Below are 26,327 nucleotides of genomic sequence, written 5' to 3' on the forward strand. Positions count from 1 at the left end.
AGCTGCCGTGAATTGTAGTGGACTAGCGCAATTTGGATAAGGTGGGCTGACAGTGAGAAATCGCAGCCCGTCATCCACCAGCCGCTGACAGGCTTTCGTTATAAACATCAAGGAAGGATCCTCAGTCTATATAGCGGTAATCCTGTTCTTCTGCCGCTTTTCACCACTCACTAAAACATATACGAGCTGGCTTAGTGTCATAATGTCTCCGGTCGTCAATATGAGGATGTCGATAAAGCGCCAATTTGACCGGTTGCGAACTTATTTATATTTTCATGAATTGGCACGCATGAGATAAACTGTTAGTCTACTGCCAGAAAGAGTGTAGGGCGTTGTTTGGAGCGCTTTCAAACGTCGGTGCCAGCGCAACATGCCACTGACAAGCCATTCTTGTCAAATTCACTGATTCTTAATTGCTTGTGTACTCGACCAGTAACGAGCAAGAAGTTTTTTCCTGAGACAGTTTTCTTCATATTCTTACGAAACAATGAGCTCCAGACAAACCGTCGTAGAAATCACGACACCCTGTTTCTAATAGGGAATATACTAAGCTGTCGCCACAGATAAAACAAATCGATGCAAATTTAAGTAAGAAAACTCTGACTTCATTATTAGCCTAGTTTTAAACAAAATAAAATTATCTGATAGAAGCTCAATATTTATAAAGTAAATTCATTTAATAATTATTAAAGGCCGGATCCTAAAGTAAATGCCCTTTTATTTTGAGTGTACGCAAATGCATGAAAGTTGTATATAAATGTGTATCTTCAACAATATATTATTACGCACATTTTGGTAATTTCTCGTTGAAAAATAACGATTTTGCAACTAAGCTCCGGCTGCTTACTCACGACGAATAAGCTGACACCGGGCGGGTGGGCGGGACTTATGATTTGACTGTTTTTGTCTTCTTAATATACATACTCTTTACAACAAAAGACTGAAAACATGTTTAAACTGGTAAATTTTGTCTCCCACACTTATCTACAAATTTACCCTTTTAAATAAGTTTTCAGTTTCTTGTCGTGAATAGAAAACTACATACATATAAGAAAAAACAAGGCAAAAACGAAGCCCGCCCACCCACCCTCATCTCGATTGTGACGAATTTTCTTATTTGTCGTGAGCCGAGGGGCGGAGCTGAATTGCAAAATGTTTATTTCTCTACAAGAAACTACCATGTGAAACCAGTTTTTAAGCACGATGTTGTTGATAAAAAGTATATATCTTCAGAAAAAAAATAATAATAAGCCCCACCCGCCCACCGCACCTCAATTCATTCGTTGTCCAACCAAGAGGCAAAGTTAGTAGCTGAAGTTATCCGGAATCAATATGAAGATGTCAATGGTTTCATTTCCAACGTAAAGAAAGTATTTCTTAAAGCTCATTTGAGGATCCAAGCCTTCCGTGAAGCCTTACCGGATTTTCCGCTGCCTCCAGAACCGGTTGTGACAAGATGAGGTTTATAGGTTTAAGCAGCAATATATTATTAAGAATTTTTTGGTAATTTCTGTTAGAAAAATAAGGATTTTGACAGGGCGGGTGGGCGGGGCTTATAATTTGACTTTATTTTTCTTAATATACATACTCTTCATAACAAAAGACTTAAAACATGTTTAAAATGGTAAATTTTGTCTCCCACACTTATCTACAAATTTACCCTTTTAAACAAGTTTTCAATTTCTTGTCGTGAATAGAAAACTACGAGGATATAAGAAAAGAAAGGCAAAATACAAAGCCCGCCCACCCACCCTCATCTCAATTGTGACGAATTTTCTTATTCGTCGTGAGCCGAGGATCGGAGCTTAATTGCAAAATGCTTATTTCTCTACAAGAAACTACCAAGTGAAACATGTTTTTAAGTAGGATGTTGAAAGAAAAGTATGTATGTTAAGAAACAAAAAAAATAAAAATAAGCCCCACCCACCCGCCCCAACCTCAGTTGTGACGAATTGTTCATTAGTTAGTAGGTACCTGAAGTTATCCGAAATCAATAACTTTAAGAAACCGATGATGTCGTCTCGAAATTTTACTAATACATGCCATATAAACTTTATAAAATAATATACTCCTGTACTTGTGGTTTATGAATTTGCCTTGATTTTGTTTGTTATTATAATTTTGATTATTCAATATTTCTGGTTGAAAAGTCGGTCCTTAAATAAGTCCATACATGTTCATGTGTTTGGTTTATCTGCATTTTAGAAGTCCGTACATATCCCTACTTTAAATTATAAGGATTATTTTAAATTTCGAAGAAGCTGAATTTATTGGACTGTACTTCAGGGGGTTTTGCTTTCAAAATACATATTAGGCAAATTATCAAACAAGCAGAAACAATCGTAAATTTTAACCGTCGGCCGTCTCCGTTTACTGTTCTGAGTTTATGGTTTCTTAGAATAAAAAATCGCATTAAGTGTGAACATTAAATATAGAAAATATTTAACAAAAAAAAATTAAATACAGTGTTGTCTTCAGTTTGAAAAATTAAAATATTGATATTTGAAAATTGTAATGATTATTCTTTTAAACACTCTGTACATGGAATTTTGACTATATTTATACCACAACCAAGCGCGTACTTTTATTTTAAAAATAATGCAACTTCCATTGCTAAAAAATTTCAATGAAATTGGAATAACGTGACAACGTCGCATTGGAATTCCAAAAATAAACTGTGACAATGAAGCCTAAGAAGAGGTCAATTAAAAATTAAAAATAATTTTGGATTCTAGCTCTAGAACCGCACAACTCTTGACTTTTTTTCTATTTCAAATGATTAAAGAAATATTGACGAACGCGCGCTTAGTGAATCACCCTGTATATGTAAAATTTTGTAAGGAAAAAATTCTACCTACCTACACACGTATTATCTTTATTTTAACTTATATAGGAATTAAAAAAAAATCGAAAAATTTGAATAAGTTGGACTGTATAGTATGTGCTTCAGAGGCAAGGGAAGTTCCGTGCGCATCACCGTAGACCATTTTTCAGTTGCTGCTGAAACTATAAAAATTCTAGAACTTCGCTTGCCAACAACTACTCTAAAATTCTAGAGTCTACATGGTCAAGACGAAAGCGAAACTTGGAGTCCACGGAACAAGACCTTTCCACATATTCGATTATTTTATATTTTTGCATAAGCTACAACCATTTTCATTAACATCCAAGCGTGAAAAATCGATAATTTGTTTGTGGACAATTGTGGTTAATTTTGAAAAAAAAATTGTCAAATTTTAAAAAATGTAAGTACTTTAAACAAGAGTTGATAGAGACTTTAAATGACAAACAATTTAATTTCCTTGATTCAGGTATTAAGTAGGCTAGTACTTGCCAAAATAAGACTGTTTCGGCAAATGATCCACTTTCTAAGAAAATAAAGGGCGGGTGGGCGGGGCTAGTACCTGCCAAGATGAGACTGATTTTGCCAAAAGGCATACGCTCTAAGAAAATTAAAGAGCGGGTGGGCGGGGCTAGTACTTGATAAGATAAGACTGATTTTGGCAAATAACGTACCCTCTAAGAAAATAGAGGGCGGGTGGGCGGGCATAGTATTTCCCAATAAGTTAAGACTAATTTTGGCAAATGATATACCCTGTAAGAAAATAACTCCGTTCCGCCCATCTTTTTTTTCTATTTCATTTTCTTATTTTATTACTGTAAAATGGCAATCCAAAATTTAAAACAATGTGAAAATTTAATTTCGACATTTTTTGTTGGAAAAAATGTTTCAATTTTTAACTTTTTCAATTTTTGATTTGCAATTTTTCTAGCTTTCATTTTAAATAAGTACTTAATAATAATAATAATTTTTCAAATATTATTGGATTTTAAAACTTTTCCGTTTATATACGACTTTTCTTTTTTAGATTCTTCATTTTTTCATTTCTTAAAATTTTCGATTTGCAATTTTTCGTTTCGGCTTTTTATTTCCTTTATTTTTACAGTTGTTTGTTTTTTCAATTTCAATTATTCGTTTCTTGCATTTTTTGATTTGCAATTTTTCAGTTTTTCATTTTTTTGTCTAATTTTACAATACGCAACTGTTTTGAGTTTTCAATTTTTAAATTTTCAGTTTTCCAATTTTTTAGTTTTTCTTTCTTCAATTTTTCCTTTTTTTTGTTAAGACTAGCTAAAATCAGATTGACTTCGGCAAATGACGTACCCTCTAAAAAAATAGAGGGCGGGTGGGCGGTCTTAGTTTTTGCTAAGTTGAGACTAATTTTAAAAAATGACATACCCTCTAAGAAAATAAAGGGTGGGTGGGTGGGGCCAGTATTTGCTAAGTTAAGACTGAACAGTATTAAGAGTGGTCCCTGAAATAAAGAGGGGTGGGTGGGCGGGGCTACTGCTTGCTTATAAGACTCTTTAGAAAAAAGGCAAACTCAGTTCCGCTCTCCTTTTTTCTCTATTTCATTGTCTTATTTTTTTACTGTAAAATATCAATCTAAAATTCAAAACAAAGGAAAAAGTGACCCCGCCTACCCGCCCACCCCTATCTCATTTTGATAATTTATTATTATTAGCTCTGAATAACGGAAACTAGACTTTATATAGATAAATAAAAGAATCTAGGGTTAGATTCTTTTTTAATAAAATTTAATTTTGACTTTTTTTTCGAAAAAATGTTTCGATTTTTAACTTTTTCAATTTTTGATTTGCAATTTTCCTATGTTTCATTTTAAATAAGTAATAATAATAATTTTTCAAACATTATTGAATTTTAAAATTTTTCCGTTTATACCCGGCTTTTCTGTTTTTGATTCTTCATTTTTATTTTTTATTTCCTTTATTTTTACAGTTTTTCGATTTTTCAGTGTTGCGACTTTATAAATTTTGTTTTTTCAATTTCAATTATTCGTTTCTTCCATTTTTTAATTTGCAATTTTTGAGTTTTTCATTTTTTTGTCTAATTTTACGATATGCAACTGTTCGAGTTTTCAATTTTTAATTTTTCAGTTTTCCAATTTTTTAGTTTTTCCTTTCTTCATTTTTTCGATTTTCAAATTTTAAATTTTCCGTTTTTTTTTGTTAGGACTAAAATGACGTACCCTCTAAAAAAATAGAGGGCGGGTGGGCGGGCTTAGTTTTTGCTACGTTGGGACTAATTTTGGCAAATGACATACACTCTAAGAAAATAGAGGGTGGGTGGGCGGGGATACTACTTGCTAAGTTAACACTGAACAATATTAAGAGTGGTCCCTGAAATAAAGAGGGGTGGGTGGGCGGGGCTACTGCTTGCTTATAAGACTATGAAGAAAAAAAGCAAACTCAGTTCCGCTCTCCTTTTTTCTCTATTTCATTGTCTTATTTTTTTTACTGAAAAATAGCAATCTAAAATTCAGAACAAAGTTTTAAAATGTGTAGACTTCTTTTCACAACATGAAACTTAAAACATGTTTAAGATATAACGAAATATCGATTTTGTAATTAGGTTTCGCCCCATAATTGCATAATCCAGATTTCCTTGCAAAAATATGCCATTTGAACTATGTTCTAAGTTTCTTGTTGTGAAGAGGTGGCTATGTATCGTAAGAAAAAAAGGTAAAATATAAGCCCCGCCCACCCGCCCTATCTCAATTCTGATGACTTTTTTATTCGTCGTGAGCTAAGGGGGCGGAGCTTAACTGCAAAGTCCTTATTTCTACTAGGAGAAATTAAAAACATGGATTTGAGTATCGTGTTGTTCAAAGAATACTATGAAGGTATACTAAGAAAAAATAAAGCCAAATATTAGGCACCACCCATACCCGATCCGATCTCAATTCTCAATTGTGATGAATTTTTCATTCGTTGCCAGATCGAGGGGCGGAGCTTAATCACAAGATTCATATTTGTCTACAAGAATTTACCATTTTAAACATGATTTAAGTTTTTTGTTCTGAAAAGACAACTTTACAAAAAAATACCGGGTACCAAGAGCTTAAACTTGTCGGCAAAATATTACAAGGTGAAAATGTAGACAAAGATTGAAAAATGAAACCCACTGAAATTTCCAATTTTAAATATTCTCTTTAAACATAGTATGCTGATTCTAACACACAAAAGGAAAAAAAATGTCTCCCGAAAATTTAGAAAAATATCTAATTTGTTATACAAATTTTAACGAAGATTAGTATTCCTGAAACTTGCCTAAAGCGCCTATTTTCCCATTTTTCGGGACTAAATCCCTCGTTTTGTTACCTATTTTAGGGCCCATTTTGTTTTTTAAGCTTTATATTAATCATTAACATATGAAAATAAAAGTCCCTTCCGAAATACTGAAATTAGGTACTTAAAAATACGCTATACAAAAGGCGCCAGAAAGTTATCAAGTAACTAATCAGAACTTCTAGTACTCAAGGCGATTAAACGTCAACTGCTAAACAACTCAAGTGTCATCAAATCGCCCACTCAAATTATTCCTTCTATTAATTATCGCGTTCAATAGTGCAATAGTCAAACTCCTCCCACGTCACGTGGGAAAAACGAGCCCGCTTTCAATGCTGCTTCCACTAACAAATCTTTTGTTGAAAATACGACCGGAAATGTGACGCTAAATACAAATGTAAAAAACACCTGTTGAGTTCCATGACGACAGAGCGAAAACAGAACGGAAGCGGGAACGATAACGAATAGTTCACTGGTTGCTTTGCAACGATTCGATCACGAGTTACAACAAAATTTTAAGCTTTTTCGAAACCCGATTTCGATGTTGTTAAACTTTCCTAATGGAAAATGCGTGCTCTTGCATCTTATCTAGTCTCTCGAAACGCACTTGTTATCTATTTCTCTTTTTTTGCTTTTCCATTATATTTGTTTGTCTTTATGTACTTACCCCAAACACATTCATGCTTACTCTTTCGCATCAGTTATTACTTCTACGCGTCATATTATCACGATCAAACAGAAATGTATTCATGAACAATATAGATGGGAGATTATATATTTATTTATGGAAAGGGTCGTCGTCACACTAACCACATTATCTACTTTCAACATTAGCTCCCTAACTTTTGAAACTGACTGGTTCAGTTGTGTGCGATTACATTGGGGAATATATTAAACAAAATTTGATTTGTATTTAATAACTTGGAGAAATGGTGGTAAAACTACAATATTTATTTGTTTGCTATTATTTTCCGAAGCTTGAAATCTCTTGAGTACAAATCTAGGCTGATTGGGATTGTCTTTGTCCGTGTTTTGGGACGCACACTCACTTGTTACATATTTTAGATCAATAAAAACATTTTTGCAGTATTAGAATTGTTCCAACTTCATCTGTGCTCTGTTCTAGGTACACAGTTTAATTTTGAATGTTTATTTGTGTTCATATATTTTTACCTTTCTCTTCCTCGACTGTCATAGTCCTCTTTTACATATTATACGCGAAATGAGTCCATAAAAAATAAAGGTATCTTAAAAAAACAAACGGTGTCGAAATTTAACGAATTTGTCGATATGATTAAAGTTCGGATAATGAATGACTATGTCAGAACTATATAATATACATTACGAGAGTAATTCATACAGATTAGCGATAGACTAATGTTCTTATCTGTCGTTGAAATCTCCAAAATTTTTTAAATGTCTTTTTTACCGGGAAGTTACTAATTCTTCTGAAGATTCTTAATTGCACGATTTGTTATTTTTGTCAAATACTTACATACGACGTATTATAAATACCGCCAGGCGGCAATCTTTTTAGACAGTTATATAGCAGATCGTTAACTAAGAGGGAATAATTTTTTAACATAACCTCTATGGTGTTTATGCGGCACTGGATATAGTATAGCATATGAGAAAAATTCTCTCATTCGATTGTTAAGGTAATTTTTTCAATTCTGTGTGTTCATTTCCATATAAGTATAATAGGAAAGGCGTTTTAGTAATAGTATTTTTTGCTTATGTTTATTTTGTCGGTGTCATGGAGAATCGGTTTGCGTGGAGCGAGGAATAAATAGGTGTAAATGAAAAGGTGTTTTTGCGTGCAAATTGGGGCAAAAGAGACTGGATTGGTGCCAGTAGAGAAGCGGTTTAATTTAGTTTATGGATGAGTAAAAAGTTTTGGAATAATCCGCTTTGGCGGAGGTGCCTTAATATGGGTAAGAATGCTTGAAAGTTAGGTAGACGGCGCGAGTTACTTGTAGCTATCACTTTTTTGAACGTCTGTAATAATTACAGTTGAGGCAGAAGAAAGAGAGAGGCGTTGGCCGTAATGCGGCGGAGAGGACTCAGAAGCTGGAAATCCTACTCTAGTCGTATTTGTCCGCTACGCCGAGTTTTCAATCAAGTTCACTTGATGCCCGTAACCAGGGGTGTAACACTTGCTATCTTCCGTTTTTGAGTGACACTTTTTCTCTTAAATAGAAAAAGACTTGCAGTGCTCGTATTGAAATCTAAACAGCAGAATGCTTTTGAAGTAAAGATTCTTGAGATACGATCGGAGCAAAATCCGACCGCGACAACAAAGGAAAGAGGGACACCCCTGGTAGACGTGCTCTGATCCCTTCGCTAGACGCGAAATCCCACAGTCCGCCAGTGCGCCGTATAATAAAATGATTACATCACTTCATTGAACAGTAACGATGGCTTTCAACCGCTGTTTGTGTCCGGTTCCGCCTAGATGCTAATTGCCTTTAATGACCGGCTTTTAATGCTAATTGCAAAATGAGTAGTTATAACCGCAGCTTGTACCTCGTTTCTTAATTCAATCACCATTATTCTGAATAGCTAACTAGTTTCGAGCCGCGAACGAACGAACGAACGAACGAACGCAATGACGAACTGGACGAGGAATGACGGTGCGCGATGCTGACGGCGGCGATAGTATCGGCTATTGCCAACACAGAACGTAGGGCACAAATTGGCAAGCAAAGGGCATTGTAAAGTTTTGGTTTGGGTTAATGAGAATATGCTATTAAGTTGGATAATTGCTCGGCGATATTGATCTGATGAGTTAGTGGTGTGGCGGCCGATAGGCTGACAGGAACTGCTATTAATAACAAAGGAGTTATTGGATCTGTACATTAGCCGTAATAGAGTAGCATCAGAACCTTGCGCAATGAAATCCTTTCGAATTTATCTGCCGATTTCAGCTTTTATTGCTTCTTTCAAGGAGGGGAAACACGCGACCGTCACCAACTTCACCAGCCCTATCTTGGTGTTATGCTCACTACACGCGATATGACTCTGGTTCGCGCCTATAGGAAGTCAATTTTCTATATGTGAGTGTCGTCCTTATTCACATGACTAGCATCACGCAAAATGGTCCATTGGACCGTTTAGAACTCACAAACACAGACCGAATCAATACTTTTGCTTGTCAAATCTGTTCCGTAATGTTCTTTATTAGATCAGCTAGCTGAAAACTGTGCATTCCGAGTTAAATTCACCAGCAGGAGCGGCTAAACAAATACACTTCGTTTCCAAGGAACAAGAATGCGATAAAATACATGTAACCGACCAAAATCTCCGCTATCAGCGTTACCGACTGTCTGGAATATATCATATACACTTCACGCGCACATGTAAAGTGATATGGAATTGAAACTTGCAAAAAGCTTACTCATAACAAACGAAGCATTTTCGAACTGATATTTGAAATAAAACTATAAATCTCTTTGAAGGATTTCTCTGTTCTAAAATAGCCGACTAGAATTCTTGATGGGAACGAGAGTAGTTTTCAAACTGAAATTGCCGTTTATATTTTCATTATAGATCTGTAATAATTTCGCCTCTTCGATAGTGTATTGTGCTGCAGGTGCTTGTTGTTTCAAACTTAATTAAACTGCGTGCATTTTTCACTTCGAATGACAAGCAATTTTTCTTATCTGAATTTTCCATTTGGTTTGATCTTCTTAAAAAACAAAAAAGAAAAAATAAAAAAAGGCCGCTAGATAATTTGATGAGTTAACAAATACTATATATATGCTAAACAGATTTATATCGAATACGTGCGGCTGTTATTTCACAAGTAATGAGACCTTCTGTACTTAACAGACAACTGGGAAGCCTGAACGGTGATTGATGAAGTCCGTAAATGTAGACTTCGAATTGTCGGTTGAATGCCGGAGACCTCTCGAGACTCGGCCTACTGCTCTGATACCGGAATATACAAGATTTACGTATGCATATTAACTTGTTCACACTTTTGATGGCTAATATTTGCTGTGCAAATTTTGTTTGCTGTGGATACAACGACGAAGGAGCCTCTGATCCGTTTAATACATCAATCAAGACCAGTCATACATTATAAACGAACTGAATATTGGACGCGTCCGCCAAGGCTTCAATACCCTAACTTTTTAGTTGTACTCTCTGCACTTATAATAACGGTCAGATAAATCATTTGCCAAACGGAACCTCATTCCATAAATCCGCACATCACGCAGTCGATAAACATCACGATATAATAGAGTTGAACTCAAAAAAGGGGGAAGAATAACGTACGAATCGAGGGGTAATAATTTTATTTTCTGTGGCGAGTTGGCGTCAGTGCGGATATGAAAGTAGCCTGCGGCTTTCCTCGAATTTGACTGACCCATTCTACGCTTCAATACATGTTCGGTCTAATGAAGATTTTATTTTTTTTTTATTTTTTATTTTTACTTGCGATATTTTCATTTGATGTCGCTATGACATAACCCGACCGCATGCTAGAGAGTTTCTATTTAGTTTACACGACTGCTTTAGGCTGTATGGGTCGCTTTGTCTCCGTTTACTTCTCCTGATATTTAACTTCATACCGCAAACCTACCACCAAACCGCAAACAGTATTTGGAAACAGTAACCATTTAAAATATTCTATTTTGCCGTCATCTTTTTCCCCCTTTCTCGTTTTCTCGTTTCTCTTTCTTTTTCGAGCGGACACTAACACCATGGGATACAGTTTGAGTTATTATAATTATCTTATGGGACTATTTCAAGTATTTTTCATCAAGCATATCTAGATGAACAGCTAACTGAAAGAAGCAACAGGAGCCGCGGGTCGAGAGGGGTCAGATGTTGGCGCACGCCTGCTACCAACAGCACGCGACTGTGCGGCGGGTTACAGCCACATTTGCAGGCAAGCTCCCCAAGAGCAAACCTGTGCCTACAGTGCCAAAGCTTTCGGTGAATTGTGTTGTGCTTTTAGGTAAGCTCTTATCTCGCTTCAACCAGCTGTATTCTTTAACGCGCTATTATTCTCCTACATAGCGTGTACATTTCATTTTAGCACACGCAACATAAAGTTCTCCAAAGTGCAAGTTATGGTCCAAATCTACTTACGCCGTTTCGAATAAATTAAATGTTTTTTCCGGTAGTTATTTTCCGTGGTGAGAGGATTAACTCGAAAAATATGGGAAGCTTCTTCTGCCAAAAGCATGATATTTTAAAACCGTAAACAGAATTTATTTTTAAAATTGCGCATATGAACATTAGTTTCCCGCAAACAAAAGGAAGCGAGCAGGAATAATTACCGCCGACAAAAGAATCCCCCAAATAAATCGTATATTGCATAGTTTGCATTTATCTGCATTGTTCGAGTTATTTCTGGTCCGAAAAATTTTTTCGATATCGAATCTGTTGCAGTTGAAAAGTTTTCAACACAAGTTCGCAATTTTTGCATTTTTTTTTAATCCATGTATAAAACAAATGTTTAAGAGGTGAATATGTTGTGTGAGACATATTCGTGCTTTTATACTTAATACCGCAAAAATGCAATCTCGTTGGAGGCCCGACACGAAACATTTGTCGAATTAAGCGTTTTCTACATTCTTGATTCAGCGAACCAGAAATTCCATATGCACATTCCATCATCACAGCGAAGTCTTCAACTCGCGATTAATGCGGGTTTTTAATTGTTCGCAAGTCTGTACATGATTTTCTAAAACAAAGCGACCATCATTCAAACCCGGAGTGTGATATTTCTTTGTTATTTGCGATAAATGCGGTGGTGCGTAATTGGACAGACATCCGGTGGAATCATAGTGAAGACGAGAAATTTCGTTCTAGACTGAGAAGTGGTCGGAGATGGTTTTATTGATTCATAAGTTTACTAATAATTAGATAATAGAGTTGAGCGTATTTATTTATTAAATTACGTTCTACTTTATGTAAACTCAATCTGGGTAGTAATTTGTTTGAAAGTTTTAAGTGTCGTTATTCAGTAGCGCGATTTTAGAATTCCCAAAGTGTGTTGTTTTTGCTCGACAATAAGGAAGGCTATTTTCTTCGAATGTCGTATCCGTATTAAATGCGGGCTACCCGGGCGCTATAGGGCACAACTGGCTGCCAAAGCGTACTTTTATTAGGCTATTAATAAATTATAGCAACAGGCGGAGCAAGCCAGGAAGCCTATTGTTCATACATTAACTCAAGTAGCATCTTGGCTTGACGTAATAATGAGATTCAGGCTGATATGGCAATAGGATTTAGCTAAATAGAGGTGATCAATCACCGCACGCCGTGTCACTGCATTGACTGTGGGATAGCGAACGGTGCGGTTCAGCACCTGAGCCTCGTACCGCGTTCACCGCATGAATATGCATGCGCCGGCCACACACACATGCTGGTGATGTATCACCTACAAGCCCACGTCACTTCCTGCCCACTATAATCAATTACTTGCGTAGATGAACATGTTACTTCGGCAACATGTATGAAAAGCTGCCATAAACAGCGCCGTCAACTGCAGCCAACTCCAGCGGCGACAAAACGCGAGCCGAACGCGTCGAGAGGTGGCTGTTGACAATCGCATCGGATTCGGAGGACGTTTGATGCCGGGATAGCGTTGGGTGGAGGTGAAATCGTTTCTTCAGAAAATTTCTCGCGCCAAACTAGATAGCTCCCTCTTAATTGTTAACCCTCTCGAGACACACGTCACAGGTGTTAGAAGGGGTGTGAATGTGGAATTAGGGTCAGTTCGTGAGTGAACAGAGTTCGGCGACCCGGTCGGAGATAAGGTCATACGCAGATAGTTAATAGTTGGACGTCGTGATAAGAGCAGCCAACGGAATCTGGTGGAACCTAGTAACGCACGATATTCGCCCGAAGTCGAGTGGACTCTCAGGTGAGGTGCGTGCCTAAGAGTTCGATGCAATAAAACCTAAGTCGATTAGTAAGTTTCGGAATTCGGCATAGTTCTCGAAGAAGATACGAGTCGTGCCAATCGTCATAGATGATTTTAAAACAGTCACGTCTACTAGTTTTTGAAAGTTTGTGGCGACGATCCGTTGAATGCAGTTAGCTACACGGTGACTGCGATGTCAGTGGTATTAATAGTGGAAGCGTAGTTTTCGCTTCGGAATGGTGTTCCAGAAGTAAGGAAGTAGTCCAGCTGACACCAGATATTATAAGTCGGAGACGCGGTCTACGAGACCTGGGTTTATTGCGAGCATCTCCTGCGTTCTACCTTTAAGACACATTCGCTAATTGATGAGCGTGGCGGCTGAAGCCTAATCATCAATCAAAGTGCGCTGCGCATGACGGCCGCGTGACAAGACTGGCTAATATCGAGAAAACCTCATTGGATCCAACTAGCACTTTCAATAAATCAGCATTAAGTTTGGGTCAACAGGGTCAGTGCACCACCTTTGTCGATTGAGAAAAATGCGCCACAATGTTTTCGGAAAGTAAAGGAGGAGTTCAAAGACGGCGATAGTGCGGTAGCTTAGCGATTTATTCCAATAGTGCCGTCGATAGCAAGCATTCGTAGTCAACGAACTGGCGTAATGGAATTACTTGGCTGCTTCTAACTAGCCAACTCTCTAAGTGGACGCCATCAAAGGGACCACACTTCATTTCTTTACCTTACATGTTAACTATCGGCATCGATTATGCCTCTCCGGCAATCATCAAATGACTAAAGCAGAAATTACATCGTCGATCCACCAATTGAACAAACCCTGTTCAATAGCAATTATTATCGGAAAAAAACAGGCGCAAAAACATCATGCAGTCGACCGCCCACGTCAAGCAGAAAAAGCAACAGTCAACAAACGAGTAAATGATGGCCTCACTAACAGTCAGTTGACATATTAGCGGTATTTTATCGCACAACGGTCAGTCTGAAAGCAAATTTGAAAACAAATAGAAATGGCGTTGGTGTGCAAAATATTAGTAGTCTGCAGAGAAAGCAGGACAGGCAGGAAGCAATTGCCAGGATCATTAATTTAAAAGCTACATATTGGGGTGTTTTTGTGGTGTACTGCTGACTGTTGTCTGGAGATGGCACTGTGATAGAACACGACACAGTAAAATGGATGAGAGTGCGCTACAGCTGACCGACCGGTGAACGCGAAACGCGAAATACGAAACGCGGATTCTACTGCAGACGACCGAACCGCAGCTACTTCTTACCACCTACGACTGCTTACTACCACTCACTCGACACCCAAACTGCAATTTACGACTCGTTCCTAAACGTTTTTATTGTTTACTGTCTTATACTGGGGTTTCATTTGAATAATCGACCCTTCTCCTCTTCATTATTTACAACATTGATCAATACCCTTATCAGTGTTTGCTCGTGCATTGTGTCTCCGTTATAAGTCATGACCATAAGATCCTATCGGCGTATTGTGCTCCTTTATATCGTTGTCGGATACGGACCTATAGAGCATACAAACACGTTCAATTGCATCGTATGCAATATTGAAATAGCCCCCTTGAACTTGTCCGATTTCCTTCTTCTATTTTCCTGTCTCTATTTACAAACCACTGTTGATTTCCCGAAAAGATGCATTCTCTTCCATAGTCTTCTGTGGGAATGTAGTGTGATTAAAAGACGGAAATTGTTCTGCGGCGCCAATTTATCTATGTCACAGCGAAGGTTTAGAAACGATGTTCTTGCATCGCACGCTGCCATTCTATTCAATTGAAATCTTCTTTAAAACTAAACATCAACCGAATTCTTTTTTCCGTTATCCAACAAAACAATCGCCGCTACTCATCGTAATAATGCCCCAAAACTAACTTTCGTCTCATCCCACAAAACAATGCCATAAAAACTTAATGAAATTATGCAAGAAACGCACATTATTCTATGAGGGGATGTTCATTAGTCTTACCCTACGGCTTTTCGACATTTTTAACTCACTCAGACGCCGAGGCGCTCCTGCTCCTTTTATCGAAACCGATAGGCATAAGTCACTCACTCTCGACTATCAAATATTCCTTTACTAAATAATAATTCAATTCTCATGCCACACCACACTTCCGCTTTCTCACTTAATTCATCTCCCAAAAACACCCCGTTTTAAATAAGTATTTCTAGATCGTCTTCGCCGATCTCCTTTGCATGCAAAATTCGTATTTTTCTGAGTAAGCACTAAATGACTGTATTATTAATAATCGGATTCTTCAACACCAAATAATTGCTCAATAAGGCACCTCGCTTCGCGGGAAATAGCAATTTACGCTAGACTACGAACAAGTTCCGCGCAAAAGAGAAACATAAGTGTGCCATCTTCATAAATGCAAGACTGAAATAAAGCTTTCTCTATTTAATACAAACTCCTAAAATATCTTAGTCATTTCGCGAAAAACCCTAAGAGAGAAAAACCAGTTGAGTAGAAACTTTGTTTATAGCTACGGTTTATAAATCATAGACTTTTGCCGAGCACGATTCATAACCCTATCAACACACTACATATACCTTAAATACCTATATCAATAGTTCTGTCTTACTCAGACACGACGTTCTTCATAATATACTTACTTCGATACTGCTTAATTCTCTAGAACGTGAACATGGGAGTTTCTAAAAAGCTTTTCGGGCTCTATCGGATAAGTAGATCCGAGATTGCATTTTAAAACAATAATCAAGATAAGAGTACGGTTCAAGTTTTCGACTTCTCTTTTTTACAAGTCAGGTTCAGTCTCACAATATTTTCCCATTTGATGCTGTAAAATATTGAGTTCTCCTGCTTACCAGACAGACATCCCCCTGTACAAGGACGAAGATCCCCTCAGAATCATTCTAGAAATGGAGTAGCCACTCGTTTTTCTGTCAGTGACTCTAGCTGCCAACGTTCCCCACGTTTTACAACACCTTCCCTTCCTCGAACGTCCGTTAATGTCTTCACCATCGCACAAGACCTTGTACCTCGTCGTCTTAAACAAAAAGTCTCTACTAGTTAATTTTAATACGGAAAGTGATGGAAGCGTGCCGCCGCATTTCATAATTTGACAGATCATAATTTTGTGGAATTACGGATCGGGAAGTATTTTATAATGTCGAGCGTTGTTATTCCAAGTCGATTAGTCCATTTAATTTTTGGTTGTGTCGAATAATGCAGACTCTAATAACTCCCCAGAGACTCAGCTGTGCAATACACTTTTTATATGAAATGACATAACACACAACACGTCAGATATCAAATGATTGGAGCAAATGTTGAAAACGCGTCGGCTACCGGTCGATTCGGTGTTTATGAAAACAGTAGCGTTAGTAAGTCTGGAGCGAGTTGCATAAATTAAAGTTGAAAGATTTAAACTAGGTTTTAATGTGATAACGATGTGTGCGAAAGCAGTGATTCTTATTCCACGCCGTTGTGATAAATGACAATCGATTGCGACTAGTAAACCGAAATTTGCTGAGTGGAATTAACCAAACATGACAAAAAACTTTGGAGCAAGCTTTCAAGAATTCGGTAATTTGCATAACGATTTTATTAAATGACGATTATCTTGTAATGACGAGTAAAAATTTTAATGAAAATGGCGGAAGCTTAATTAAATTCTTTATTCACGTACTCGACTATTGGTCATTAAAAGCTTAAAACCGGAAAGCAAATTTTAGAGCAAACTGAAACTGTGCATACGTGGCAATTTTACATCAGTACGTTCCGCGTATAGCGGATTTTTTATTTGTTTTAGTTTAATTTTCATTAAAGGGGTCGATCAAATAAACGTAAGAAGATATGTCGAACCTGTTTTATGTGAGCAATTTTCATTTAAGAGAGCAGTATGTCTGAAAATAGGTATTACTTCAAGATTAACTGTAGTCGTAGTGGAATTGCTTCTCTGAAAATACGATTGGCTAACAGGATAACAATGAACAGTTAGTGGTTGGAAAACCGCGGTTATATATGGCCAAATAACAAAAACCATCAAAACGCTATAAATTTTGCAACATTTACGATACATTTCATTGAGTCCCGAGAAATTAAATAGTTTGAAATGTCGTTTTTAAATTTACAACGCGAACAGAAACCGTATTTAACAAACAAAAAACGGTCAGTAATGCAAAAGTATCCGAATTAGACACACACTTTACTAAAAATTTCACAAAGCAAAATTAAACGCAAAACATTTGGCTGCTTTAATTCGAGTATTGATTTAATTTAAAGCTGTTATAAAAGGCAGCACCATTAAAATCGCTTGGATGTTTAGGCAATTTTTAATAAAATCCTAATTTCCTGCAGCGAAAAAATTTGTGGTTTTCTGAAAATTTAAATTTTACAGATTGTGTATGTTTTAATGGACGCTACAAACGCGCAAGCGCGATTTTCAACGCCAAAAGCTCATACTCGTACATTTTTTACGACCTTTGGATGACTTCAACAATGTATTTATCGGATTTAAATTAGTACGAAGCGTCCAGGCACTGGACTTTTCACGCTCTAAAACGCTCATTTTTTATGTCACTTGCCACTATCAGTAATGTCTTCTACTATATTATTTTCGAGATTTCTTTCTATGAATTTCGACTGCACTGACTGTCGACAGATGTGCTTAACGAACGGAAACAATGCAAAAGTTACTTCGACACGCCAATTTCAAGGAAGATATTACGTCCTGAAGTTTTTTTTAATTTGAAGTTTTTTTCTAGATATGTTTTTTTATTTAACCATTTCCCCAAAATGCATTGCTGCACTCGCAGTTAGCTACGCTTCAACAGCGCTTAAACAATGAAACTCTGAAAAAGGGGGATCAAAGCTGGCTGTGTTCTTAATACTACCGTTTATAGCTCTGGCCACAATGTCAACAAGTTACATGACGCATATACGAAGCGCTAAACCCTTTTTCGACTTTTTAATTTGATAACGAGTTAACGCTTAAGACCGGATTATTATATTTAACTAAGATTTATAACATTCGGTTTTTTAAAAGACATAATTAGTCTTTATTCGGGTCAAGTCAGGTCAGCTCAGGTCAAGATTTATACCTGGATCTTCCTTGAACGAAATGCGGCTAACTGAACATGGTTGTAAATCTATTTAAACATCATAATCCGGCCGTAAACGTTGTCCCTACCACACATTACATATACGTTCATCGTAACAATTAATTTTAATCCTGAAATGGAATGATATAACACCATATCCTGGCACATCTGCATTAGTATTTAAAATCGATTTTATTTTTGATAAAAACGCGTATCCCTACTATATCCAGCAACTCTCTTTCCTGAAATCACGCCGTGTGATTTATGAATCCGCCTTGAGTTTTTACCCTAGTTATTAAAATTTTTTCTTAAACTTAATTGTGTTTATGCCAGAGATAATGTTTCAAAAAATTAAACACCCGATATATTCATACTGGTATAATTCGACAATGTTTTTTCTATATTTTGCATGCTATTATAAAAGGTCGAGTCCCGGGATGGCACTCATGCTACCCGGAATTAAGACTTGGATGGGTGACCGATAAGGATCAGACCGCCCGCAGGTCTGTACGGTTCAGTGTGTCCACCCTTCCAGACACAAAACTGGGTTCGGATTATACATATTATAAAAAATATATTTAAAATATTTGAATTGATGTAAGATTCAACAATAGAAAATAATTAAAAATTAACGTATAGCATACGAAGTCCACGATTTCTTCCTTTTTTACGTTTATACAATAAGAAATAATTAGACTTCTCTAAACCCTCTAAATACTTATTTTTTCAGTACATTGACGTAAAATAAAGGTTTGGAAATTGTACAGATTGACCAAAATTACGCGTACTCGGTAAACATTTTTTTCCGTTTGATGTATGAATTCGCATCAAAACTCATTTACAGAATTGAGAAAAACACTGGGGTTTTATTTCACGTTCCGCAATTCCTTTATATAAATGGATTTATCAGAAATACGAGCATTTAAAATTTTACTTGAAAGGTGCAGGTTTACGCTTAATTACACTTAAATAGCTCGTAATAAGCAAAGAATGTTCGAAAGACGACTGAAAACCACCAGGTGTAACAAAGCCGATGGATATTTTTTATGAAATTCGTTACAATTATCCAATAATTTTTTAAGTTTGTTCTTATATTTGTTGCGGTATACTTTGCAATAAGTAGATATTAAGAAAATCAACAATCGTTAAAAAGCTAATTAAATTAGTTAAAAATATTTTTGGAACGTAACTACAAAAAAATCCTTAAGTTCTTAGAAACGCTATCAATTTATGTGAGTCATCGATATCACGTATGTGAGTTAAGTTAAATGTCGCCGCCCGTATTTACACTGCGTTTGAGGACTTTTTGTTTTTAAGCTGTCTGTCTGTCTGTCTGTCCGTCGTCCGTGCCGATTTTTGTTAGACAGATAATCTCGGAAACTACTGGACCGATTGTTGTCAAATTTTGTATTTATATTAGGAATATCATGTAGAAACGCTCACCAAACTTTATCGAATCATCCCCACCAATAATGTGACGACGTCAATTCAAATTTTACATAGTAAATGGGTTTTAAATTGTATAAAATAACATAGTCTTGCACGTGTAGTTTATGAATCCGAGTTTTTAGTTATAGTTTTAGTTAGAGAATGAGCTATATCGAGCCAAGGTGCGCTTAGGCGATGGAATAATAAAACAGTATCTGAAAGATATACATTAACGTTGATCTAGTCAGAGGGGAAGAAATTAGCTGATGACATCTAAATAGTTAAATACCTCACGAGGTACACGTAAATATTAATAGGGTAGTTTCAGTTTCTAGACGGTGGGCAAAATTACTATCAGTTTTAAGGTAACTAGTAAACAATATTAAGTTTAATTAATAAGTTAATAAGCACGTTCGGATGCATGCTTGCTTTGAGAAAATGAATTTCGTGGAAATTCGTGTTTCTAAAGTTGTAAGCAGTGGAACTGCAAGCTGAATACAAAATTGTTAAATGTCCTGTGCTATGAGTGTGATACCTAGGAAGTTAGAATATTTTCGTAATTGGTTATTTCTAATTTTGAGCGAGAGTCGCAGCCTAAATGTTACATAGTTTCGCGTTATGAAATTCTAAAGTAAACACTGAGAGCGCTCTAATCAACTGTATCGAATTATGGACATTTATCGTTATTTCATGTGAAAAATTGTGGCGTTCGGAAATTATTGATAAATTAAATTAAATGCTCAGTAGGTTGTGAAACTCGTTTCAAATTGACATTGATGCATAACCGTGTAGGTTACAAAAATTCACGTTAACGCTCCCGACACGTTAAGCGAATTAATTTTTGTGCTTTAACAAACATACACCTAAAATTTACATTTTAAAATCCGCCCCGTAATAAACGTAATTTCTTCTGCATAGCTGCGCACTACACTATCAGGAAGATGTAAATTTAGTTTAATCAGATTTTAAATCTCCCTTGTTAGCTGCTCTAAATGTAAAAGATTTGTCACAAATACCTAGTTTTAAACATATTTCTGAAGCAGTTGATGTACACGGAAATATTTTCAGCCCGTTCGCATTTTACGGACGATCTCCGACACGAACAATTTTCTGCATAATTTGCCTGTTTCTATAATTCAAGATGGAGAGATGTTTTAATACAAAACCGTCTATTTACATCAAAATGAACTCTATAATAGTTCCTTGATATATTAAACCTCGAATGCATTCTGTCCTATTGTAATGAACAAATATAAATAATTAGAAATCTGCACAAGAAAATTTAAATTTTGAAGACTAATATAGTTCTTATTATAAACCATTGGCAGATTGCTGCGTCAAAATAAAACTACTAATTAAAGCGATTATGAATACTACGCTCCGCCAATTTTCACTTTGATTGTTCACGTTATAAACTAACGCTTTGTGATTTTGACACAAAAATGCGTGGTGGACACAAAGCGTTCATTACAATTACACTAAAAACCGACAGAATAAAATACAATAAACAAGGTCTGTAATATACCACTCTATTCGCATATTGCCGCGTGTACAAAATAATTCAACTTTATGACGTCACAAAAAAAAAATGAACTCGGTTTTAATCTCAGCCCGAAGACTCCAAACAAGTATGGAAACGTTTTATGCTACGTATAAAAAAGCTCTAATTCGATAAACCGATAAATTGTCCCTTTGACGCATACCGTGCCTGCGTTGACAAGTGAAGGTTGATATATTTTGATCAATTTTTCCGGGTGGCAAATTGCTGCCGTTACCCGTCATGTCTAAAGTGGCTGTGATTCTACATTTATTCATTCCATGCAGTTTTCAGATAAACAGATAGTCAAAAATATCTGAAAGTTTTTAATGCCGAAAACTTTAACCGGTTTAATGCGTCTGAGTGCCGGAGCTTTATTAAAACCGGATCGGTGCTTGTTGATTTAGAGCGCGTAGAAAGGTTACCCTTTGTTATCTAACATTTCAGTGATTGATGACACAATGATTGATCTTAAGAAAAGCTTAAAACTCTGGCCCTTATCTCAAATTGTAGCTTAACATATCAGGCTTATACATAAGGGAGCCAATTTTCGCAGTATAAACATATTGCGGAAGTTTGATACCACACTTTATTTGTATCTCTATGATTTTATTAAAAGCAACTTAAAATAGATATGATTACAATGTGTAAATACTTTATTAAATATTCATTACCCGCTAATTCAACATAGTATGTATCATTTGGAAACAATTCGGAAGCGAATAATTAAAATATTTGAGCAAAACGGGGCATACATTATTGATAAATTAACTAAATTCCACACGAAGTTTTGAAAACTTTTCCGTTATGTACATAAACAGTTAACATATTTTGTTCTTTTACTAGTTTTGATTTCCGAAGAAATACATTTAGCCGAATCTGTAGCCATTACGTCTCTGTTTATCTAGTGTTGCCCCAAGCTGTTAAACGATGGCTCTTCTCTATTAGTTATCTGAAAATAGCTCAGCGTGAGGTGCATTTTAATTAAAGCATGTGCACTTTTGGCATGTTTTCCTCGAGAGTATTGTATTACACATTTTTCGTTAATTGTTATTCGGGAAATCGCAAACGAATACTTTCATCCTATATTTGATCCTGTTTATTCAGTCTGTCGATACTGGTAATATTGGTATCAATTTAACTTCAAAGCTTTAAAATATTAATTGAAATACACTGCCCGTCAAATATGAAAGGGAGATTCTTTAGTCGAAAATTATTTCAGTTAAATATCAGAGGTTTTCAGACATCCGAACGTTTTAGTAAATTTGTTTAAAAGTTGTATTGTAATAGGATTCGCTCGGCATAGATAATATCTTATCGGGTTTACCGTAATTTTAATCATCGGAGTACATTGTTTTATAGTGTGCTGTAATATTTAATATACTCGGAAAGTGTAGAGAGATAGCGAAAACCCTACATAGTTGTTGCAACTTTGGAGAACTGACCTTAACACATTACATACACATAATTCATCGATCGCTTCAGATAAATTTAGATTTATACTCATCTACTTAACAAGATGCCAAGTCGACAAAGATTTCAATTATTTTTCATTTACATTTTTGCTTCAGGGCTATTTGACCCAATCATCCGAAAAAAAAACACCCTCGCTGATTTTTGACCCCAAAAAAAAAAAGTTTCTCATTTTTTTGTAATTTTACTTATTACGTTTATATAATTATGATATGATTTGAGTGTCTCCATTAATGCTACCCGAGCTATTAATTGCCGTCAGTCATAGTCGTTCCGACGACTTCATGATGTATGCGGTTCACGCACCGAATTCCGGAGATTTAAGAAGACTTGGTTACAAAGCTTACGAAGTCCCAGTCTCTTTTTTACTTGTAGCTCAATACTCTGACAAATTTTAATTAAGCGGTTTTCTAAATGCACAAAAATTCGAAATTCTTTAGGTGGAATTTATTCTCGGAAGAAACATAGCTAAGATGTTTCTTTCATCTTGTTTCTCGCGATGGTCCGAAGTCGTAGAAAAAACAGTCTTAATACTCGGTGATGGATAGCCCTCATGCCGGTCATAATTGGTATTTAATAACAAAGAATGACGCGTTGTTTGAAAAGAATGCGAAAGAAAGCTTTTTGACTACGATTTACACGGCTTGCGGATTTTTTATGTTGAGAGAGTGCAATTTGTAATCGACTCTCTGTTTCCTATTCGGTGAACAAGTACGAACTGACATTCCGCATGCATAATGCGTTCGAATCAAAGGCAGTGGCGAAGTATGGATGATTAAAGTATGATTAACAGTAATAACATAAGACTAACGTTTGTACTATATTATTTTAATATAGATTTTCATTCATTCGTGAACTTCGGAGATACTATGTTCTCTTTGACCGAAGTTCCAAAAGTTTTAGTTTTTTTAACCGAAAATTGAAAGCGGCGTTTGAGGACTCAACAATTACTGACTTTTTACTCTTTAAGATGTGGGTATGTTGTCAAATGTCGGTTTAATGACAAGTTTAGTGGCTCATAAAAATAGCGTCGAAACTCTTGTAACTGTTATTGCTTCCGCACTCTGTTTCCTATACAATGAACCGATTGAAAACACTTTTTACTCAGTTTTGGTATACTACTCAATTTTTCATTAAACTTGGCTTTTATTGTATGTCTCAATTAATGAGTGAAGTATGTCTTCTTACGCTTCAAAATTTAGGCTTGTCAATTTAAATTTCAAATAAAGCTATGTTTGTTTTCCCATTGGTAAATGATGGGAGTAAAGAGGCGAAATTTGCGTTTTCGTGTTCTACAACCTCCGCAGCTCTAGAAGTGAATTTCAACATGACCTTATTACACCGTCGCTCCGGAAGTCGAAGATGCCGGCACTACCTTGTGTATAATAATTTAATAATATTTCTCTTAAGTTAATAGATAACTACTTAGGGGTTGTTAAATTTTTTACAAAATTAATTGGAACTGAATTGAAATCCTTAAGAATTATAATTATATTGTAGTCAATTTATGGAAGCTCCTCGTTAATAGTCTCTTAGTTTGTTTTATATTTCATTTCCGTTTTTAATAAAACCGTTGATTACCTTTTCTGGTAGAATACATTCCAACGTTTCTGGATGCCAGAGCTGTGTACACCTTTGTGAGCGTGGCGAATAAACACCAAGAGTAGAGAGATCAACAATTTACAAAAGTAATATTGACTTATTTGTAGCTAACACGACACAAATGGCTCCGCTGGGAGACGATTTAAACACCATTTCTCAGATTGCCTTAAAACATTGGTCGGTTGTTTTCTGTGAGGGAATTTTTCAAGAAATCAGCTGTATTCGGTTCGCAATTAGTTAATTACCGCGTAACGCATAACCTCCTCGGGCGATTTTTGTTGCTTTGCGGCTGAAAGGTGCTTGTCAAGCAGGGTAATGCTTCATAAATAATTTTGAGGTTGTATTAAGAATAATATGTCCTTGGGCATTATTCATTGGACGGCTTTTCAATTAAAGGTCCAGAGTTGATGTAGCGAATCTGTTGGTGTGTTTGTATGGAGGCTATAGAATTTTTGGTGTGATCTATATTTAATGAATGCGTCGGGGCTGTGGTATATTTATGAGAATTTTATTTTATTCGAGTTGAAGGAGTAAAATTATGGTTTAGAAAGCGGATATTTCGAAAAGGAATTTTGTGTGAAAATATAACGCCGCTCATACAATTCTTAAGGAAATAGAAGTTATGAAGAGCGTGTGAGCACCTACGCACACGTATTTGAATATTGTCACCAATTACAGTCGTTTTAGACCGATTTACGAATCCTGGATTTGAATATAATATCAAATTAACTTATTTAACTGAGTTTTGTAGAAAAAGCTTGAAATAATGTCAAAATTAATACGATTTTAACGAAAACAGACGCTTAGACACTATTTTTTTTTGTAACAACTTTGATACGCAATAAAGTTTACGATGTTTTTATTGACCCTAGGAAGCTTTTGATCACCGCGTTAGTGTCAAAATGAACAGTCTGTATAATTAGTCGCACTGAACACTGAATATTAGAGTAAGCATGTAAAACTTCTAATAGAATAAAATAAAATTAGATAAGTGTTTTAAAAGGTCCTTTTTATGGTTTTATAATTATTATTATGGCACACAATTGGTGTTATATTTACGTGTTTGCCGCACGAAAAATAACATCGTGTTTGTTCGTAATGTAGCCGTGTAGCAGAAATATTTTTTCTAAAGGACGACCGAAGCTTTGCTTTATGACTTACGTTAGGTGCCGAGTCGTTAAGACTGGACGTTGCTGCTACAAAAAATTAAATGGAAAATCCTGGAGGAGAAATAAGAGATATAAGATACACAACACACGGTCAGCAGGATTGCACGTTCTTGAAATATAGGCACATGCAATATAAAGATGTAAGAGTAGAAACTCAAAACAGGTATAGGCCAAGCTTTAGACTATGAACTTTCGTTGCACATTGATTTGTGTAAAAGTAATGTAAACATTACTGTTTAATGACGTTCTAGAATTCGTTCCTTATTTGCTAGACACGCAAATTAAAAAAAACTGCACATGATCGTTTTCCGGGTTGGAACCGTGTGAATTGAGTTTTTGGGCTCAACGTTTTACTGAGTTACCGTGCTCTTTTGCCGTATTCTTAACCATGCTCCTGAAGATGCTACTTACGAAAGTGGGCGAAACGTTGAGCCCAAAAACTCAATTTACACGGTTCCAACCCGGAAAACGATCAGGTATTGATTCCGACCGTGGAAACATCCGAAATTATTAAAAAAAAGCAGCCCAGGTTTTTCAAAGGCATAGGATTCAACTTGTGCGCGGACGGTATAAGTTCTGATGACATTTGTTGACACGAAAAAGTCGGATCGAAAATGTGGTGTGTAGCTCTCTAAGATGCAACAAAGTACACATCGACGGATGGGCATGTGAATCAAGTGTCATGGTACTAATACTTCCCAAGGTCTAACACGAAATATTAGATCTTTTATGGTTGAATCATATAAACCATACAAGCTTTGCTTAAAAGATTCTCGTTTTTTTTTTCTATGGAAGGGAAAACCTTCATTTAGGTTCGACCGTCCCTGGTAGTGCCAGGACTTTTACCGGCTAAAACCCCTTCCTCAACCAGTTGTTCTCCTACCCCCCCCCCAACCCCGTTAGCATTACTTCAGAGGGGTGGTTGGTCGTCGCTTTCTTTTGCCTTGTCCATCAGAATCTTCGCCTTTTTTTGCTTCCTTCACAT

The 26,327-nt window shown here is 36.2% G+C and overlaps 1 protein-coding gene across 5 annotated transcripts in view; it reads left to right on the forward strand.

Annotated features, from left to right (window-relative positions):
* LOC135141773 (lachesin-like) overlaps positions 1-26,327 on the forward strand; it is a 117,737-nt gene that overhangs the window by 71,239 nt on the left and 20,171 nt on the right. The window contains exon 1 of one of the 5 annotated variants that reach the window (XM_064073198.1): positions 11,047-11,116. The exons of the other annotated variants lie outside the window; for them this stretch is intronic. The gene's annotated coding sequence lies outside the window, so the exon portion shown is untranslated. Of the gene's footprint in view, positions 1-11,046; positions 11,117-26,327 lie in introns of those variants that run through there. 5 annotated transcript variants of the gene reach the window in all.

This window comes from Zophobas morio, unplaced genomic scaffold (assembly GCF_036711695.1).
Source record: "Zophobas morio isolate AGI-343-1 ecotype UQ-CSIRO unplaced genomic scaffold, CSIRO_AGI_Zmor_V1 ptg000044l, whole genome shotgun sequence".
Classification (NCBI taxonomy): domain Eukaryota; kingdom Metazoa; phylum Arthropoda; class Insecta; order Coleoptera; family Tenebrionidae; genus Zophobas; species Zophobas morio.